Genomic DNA, 5266 nt, shown 5'->3' on the forward strand with positions numbered 1-5266 from the left:
ACCGGCCGCCGGCGAGGTCGGCGCCGAAGGGGGCCCGCTCGGGGAGCGAGCCCGGCTCCGACGCGTCCCCCCGCCGGGCCGCGCGGAAAGCACCGGACGTGCTAGAGGAGACAGCGACCCGACGAGGCGGGCGCGGCCCGGACACCGAGGCCCCCCCCGCCTTTCGGCCGGGGCGGCTCGCTCTGCGGCAGGCGGCGGCACGACGAAGGAGCGCCGAGCGCACGCACGGAAGGGGCTCTCCGTCCCCCGTCCGCGCCCCCATAGGTCCAGTTCCGGCCCCTCTCTCTCTCGGCGCTCGCTTTTCTCCGGGAAACTGGGCTCGGCTCAGCTCCGGCCGCACCGCCGCCCGGCGCCGCTCGCGGCCGGCACCCACGGGGGGCGCTAAACCCGGGCCGGGGCCGGCACCGGCACCTCGCGTGGTTTCGAACGGGCACCTGAGGGCTCGCGGGGCCACGCGGCGTTCACACAGCCCGGGACGGTAAAGACGCCCCTCCGGCGGCGGGAGGGGCGACACCTCGCCTGCGACGGGAAGCGAATTGGAAAGGAGACCGCCCTGCCCGAGCACCCGGACACCGCCGTGGCTTGAGTCCCCGTGACGGGGAGCCCCGGAAGAGCCGGGCCGCCGGGGGCCCTCTCCGACGCCACCCGAAAAGCCTCATCGATCAGACGGAAGGCGGCCGCAGAAGCGGCCGCCGGGCCCCACGGCCACGCTTCCTGGGACAACAGACACGGCAACCCGGCCGCAGCGGAGGAGGAGCGCGGGGGGTGCCGCCACCCGCCCGCCCGACAGCGGCTGCGCAACGAGACCGAGGCGGCACGGGGCGCCGTCCGAGCGTGCGAGAAAGCGCCACCGACCACGCCGCGGGCCACCGGCTTTCGCCCGCCTCGCAGCGATCGGCTTGCCCTCCGGAAAAGCCGGGGGACGGCGGAAAAACAAAACAAAAAAAAAAGACAACAACAAACCAAAAAGCACCCACAGCAGCGCGTCAACGCGACCCGTGCTAAGCCACGGGGGTCGCGGGCCCGGGCAGAGGGTGGCAAACGAGGCCCGCGCCTCTTACTCCTCGCTCTCTCTCGTTTCTCTTTCCTCCACACCTCCGCCACCGCATTTTCTCGCTCTCTCTCTTCCCTTCGCCTGCACGGCCCACGACCCTTCGTCGCGCACGCTTCTCGGTGCCGCGGCTTAAGGCCGCGAGAGAAAAACAACGGAAAGAAAAAAAAAAAAAAAAAAAGCCGGGCGGGCGGCCCCCACTCCGCCCGCAGGCCTAAAAAGCGGACCCCGCGTGCAAAACCCAGCCCCCGAGCCGGCAGCCACGGCAGCCGGGGCAGGCCCGACACCACGGGCCGCCCGGGCCTAGCGGCTCGATCGCGCCGGTCACCACCCGACGGGAGGGCGGGGCGCCGCCGCCCCGCCCGCGACGTATCTCGGGGCACTCTGTCGGGTTCGGGGTCCGCAGGGCCGAGGCGGCCCGGCCACCGCGGCCGGCCGCCAGCCACGCAGAAAAACTCGGCCCGCTCCGCGGGCTCCCCGGCTTAAGGCCGAGGAAGGGGGTCTCGAACAACGCACGGCTCCGGGAGGGAGGGAGAGCGGGGTGCCGCCACCCCGCGCACCCCTCGCCGCTCGTCGGCCGACTCCCGTCACCGAGCCCCTGGAGCAACCGGGCAGGACGAGGCAAGGCCGCGCGCCCCACGGCACGTCCCCGCGGCACTTCCGACACGGACGACACACGCTGGGCAAAACAAGTCGGGAGGCGCGAGGAACGAGGCGGCGCCACCTCGGCAAGCCGGGCCCGTCCTCGGGGCTCTCGGGAAAGGCCGGGGGAGAAAAGGCCCCGGCGGCCTCGACACCGCCGAGCCCCGGTGTCACGCACCCTTCGTCGAGCCGTCGGCAGCCGACCGCAAAGAGCACGGCCGGCCGGAAAAGAACGCACCCGCGGGCAGGGCGGGGCGCCGGCTTAAGGCCGGGCAGCAAAAGGGACGAGGCGCCGCCGCCTCGCCCGCCACCATCCCCGGAGGGAATACACACTTTGGGGAGGGGAGGGCCCTCGCCCCACCCCTGAAGTCAACAACCGGACCGAAGAGGAACACGGCTCGCGGCCCTTTTCTCTCCTCCTCTCGGGCTCTGTCTCTCTCTCTCAACCCTTGTCTCTCTGTACCTCACACGGTTCTGTACCCATTCTCGATGGGCAAGACGGGGGGACCGGGACAGAGCCACGCGACTCGTCCCGCGTCAGGCGGCGCACTCTTTTTCCTTCCCTTCGCGCCGGCGACCGCACGCGCGGCCGCCGCTCTCGCGTCCGCCTCGGACACAGGCACTGCACCAGCCTGCGGGGATGCGGCCCGTCACACCCGCTCCCAGTAGACGGACAGACGGGTCCGAGGCCCCGAGCGCCTCCAAGACGTCGAGTCGACGCCACCGGGGCGCGGCGCCGGCGTGCGCCGCCGCCGACCTAGACGTAACCGGAGGATGGCGAGAACAGCGACCCCTTGGTGGACTTCCAGCCGCGCTGCGGAAAGCAGGTCTACCCGGCCCCCCCGCGGAAATCCGCCAAAGTCCAGCCGAAGCGGGGAAGACCTGGTCGCCGCGTCGCCGCCCGCCGCCGCGGCCGCCCCGCCGGCCTCTCCGCTGGCGGCCTCCCCGCCCCGGAGCCGGGTAAGACCTGGCCGGCCGGGGCCGCCCCGGAAGCGGGGCTAGACCTGTTCTCCGCGTCGCCGCCCGCCGCCGCCGCCGCCACCTCTCCGCCGCCGGCCTCTCCACCCCGGAGCCGGCTCGGCCTGGCCTTCCGGGACCGCCCCCGAAGCGGGGTAGACCTGTTCTCCGCGTCGCCGCCCGCTGCCGCCGGCCTCCCCGCCCCGGGGCCGGCTCGGCCTGGCCTGCCGGGGCCACCCCCGAAGCGGGGTAGACCTGTTCTCCGCGTCGCCGCCCGCTGCCGCCGGCCTCTCCGCCCCGGAGCCGGCTCGGCCAGGCCTGCCGGGGCCGCCCCCGAAGCGGGGTAGACCTGTTCTCCGCGTCGCCGCCCGCTGCCGCCGGCCTCTCCGCCCCGGGGCCGGCTCGGCCAGGCCTGCCGTGGCCGCCCCCGGAGCGGGGTAGACCTGTTCTCCGCGTCGCCGCCCGCCGCCGCCGCCGCCACCTCTCCGCCGCCGGCCTCTCCGCCCCGGAGCCGGGTAGGCCCGGCCGGCCGGGGCCGCCCCGGGAGCGGGGCTAGACCTGTTCTCCGCGTCGCAGCCGCCCGCCGCCGGCTCTCCGCCGCCGGCCTCACCGCCCCGGAGCCGGGTAGGCCCGGCCGGCCGGGGCCGCCCCGGGAGCGGGGCTAGACCTGTTCTCCGCGTCGCCGCCCGCCGCCGCCGCCGCCACCTCTCCGCCGCCGGCCTCTCCGCCCCGGAGCCGGCTCGGCCTGGCCTGCCGGGGCCGCCCCGGGAGCGGGGCTAGACCTGTTCTCCGCGTCGCCGCGGCGCCGCCGCCGCCACCTCTCTGCCGCCGGCCTCTCCGCCCCGGAGCCGGGTAGGCCCGGCCGGCCGGGGCCGCCCCGGGAGCGGGGCTAGACCTGTTCTCCGCGTCGCCGCCGCCCGCCGCCGGCTCTCCGCCGCCGGCCTCTCCGCCCCGGAGCCGGGTAGGCCCGGCCGGCCGTGGCCGCTCCGGGAGCGGGGCTAGACCTGTTCTCCGCGTCGCCGCCCGCCGCCGCCGCCGCCGCCGCCTCTCCGCCGCCGGCCTCTCCGCCCCGGAGCCGGGTAGGCCCGGCCGGCCGGGGCCGCCCCGGGAGCGGGGCTAGACCTGTTCTCCGCGTCGCCACCGTGGCCGCCCCGCCGGCCTCCCCGCCGCCGGCCTCACCGCCCCGGAGCCGGGTAGGCCCGGCCGGCCGGGGCCGCCCCGGGAGCGGGGCTAGACCCGTTCTCCGCGTCGCCGCCGCGGCGCCGCGACCTCTCCGCCGCCGGCCTCTCCGCCCCGGAGCCGGGTAGAGACGGCGTCCCGGGGCCGCCCCGGGAGCGGGGCTAGACCTGTTCTCCGCGTCGCCGCCGCGGCGCCCCGCCGGGCTCTCCGGCGGCGGCCGGCGGCCGCGCCTGGCCCCCGAGCGGGCTAGACCTGGCCTCCCGACGAGGCCGCTCTCTCTCGCGACCAACACCTATTTTCGACCGACTCCTCTCTCCCCCCTCCCCCCTTTCTTTTTTATTATTTTCTCATTTTTTACATGTGCTGGAAGAACGGCTCTCCCTCTGGCTCGGGACAAGAAGCTTTTCTGGGGAACAATACTCTCGGCAAACTGGAATTCATTTCCTTTCCCGCCCAGAGCCCTCCCGGCCGGCTGCGCCCCGCCCGGCCCTCGGCCCACTGACACGCCGTGCCGCCAAAAGGTCGTGGCGCGCCCGCCCCCTCCCCCCCCCCCCCCCCCCCCGGGATTCTACGCGGCCCCGCCCCCCCACCACAACCTATGGGGAAACAGCTGGGAAGGGGCAGCAGGGACGTGCGGGCCGAACCTGGCACCACGCCGCCGGCACCCCGCCCCGCCTCGTCCCGCCCCAGTCCGCGCCCCGCCCCGCACCGCCCCGCCCCCGGCCCCGAACCCCGCCCCCCCTCCACGCTCCCTCCCCCCCCGACCGAGGCCGTGGCGGGGCGGCGGGCAAGCGGGCGGCCGCTTTCCGGCCGGTTCTTTCACGGTCCGCAGAGGTCTTCGGCCCTCGGCGCGGGTCCAGGGGGCCGTGGGGGCTCGAGGCCGAGGCGCCCGGGGCCGGCACGAAGGCGCCGGCACGAAGCCCGCGTTCGCGGAGATGGACACGGTGACACACACGGCCCCTCCCCCCGCCCCCCCTTTCCCCCACGCTCACGCCCCGATGCCGCCCTCTCGTGCTGCCACACGCACACACCCCCTCACGCCCACACACACACACACACACACACACACACACACACACACACACACACACAGAGGCAGGCAGGAAGGCAGGCAGGCAGGCAGGCGGGTGCGCAGGCACCCTTAGAGTCGCATGCCCTCTCTCCCCGCCCCGAGCCCGCTCCTGCCCCTGCCCTGTGTGCGGCTGCCGCCCATCAGCGGCCGAGGGGGGGCACCCCGCCCTCCACCCTCGGCTTCCTCGGCGCCCCCTTCAGCCGTCTCCCGCCCCCACCTTCAGCCGTCTCCCGCCCCCGCCCGGCGACGGCTGGGGGCGCCCCGCCCTCCACCCTCAGCCTCCCTGGCGCCGCTTTCAAACTTTTCCCGCCCGCGGCTCTTCTCCCGTCGACGCGGTCGGCGCAGCGGCAGCGGCGGCAGGGCGA

The sequence above is a fragment of the Chamaea fasciata genome, unplaced genomic scaffold, assembly GCF_029207755.1.
Source record: "Chamaea fasciata isolate MVZ Bird 193981 ecotype frontalis unplaced genomic scaffold, bChaFas1.0.hap1 SCAF_661, whole genome shotgun sequence".
NCBI classification, from domain to species: domain Eukaryota; kingdom Metazoa; phylum Chordata; class Aves; order Passeriformes; family Sylviidae; genus Chamaea; species Chamaea fasciata.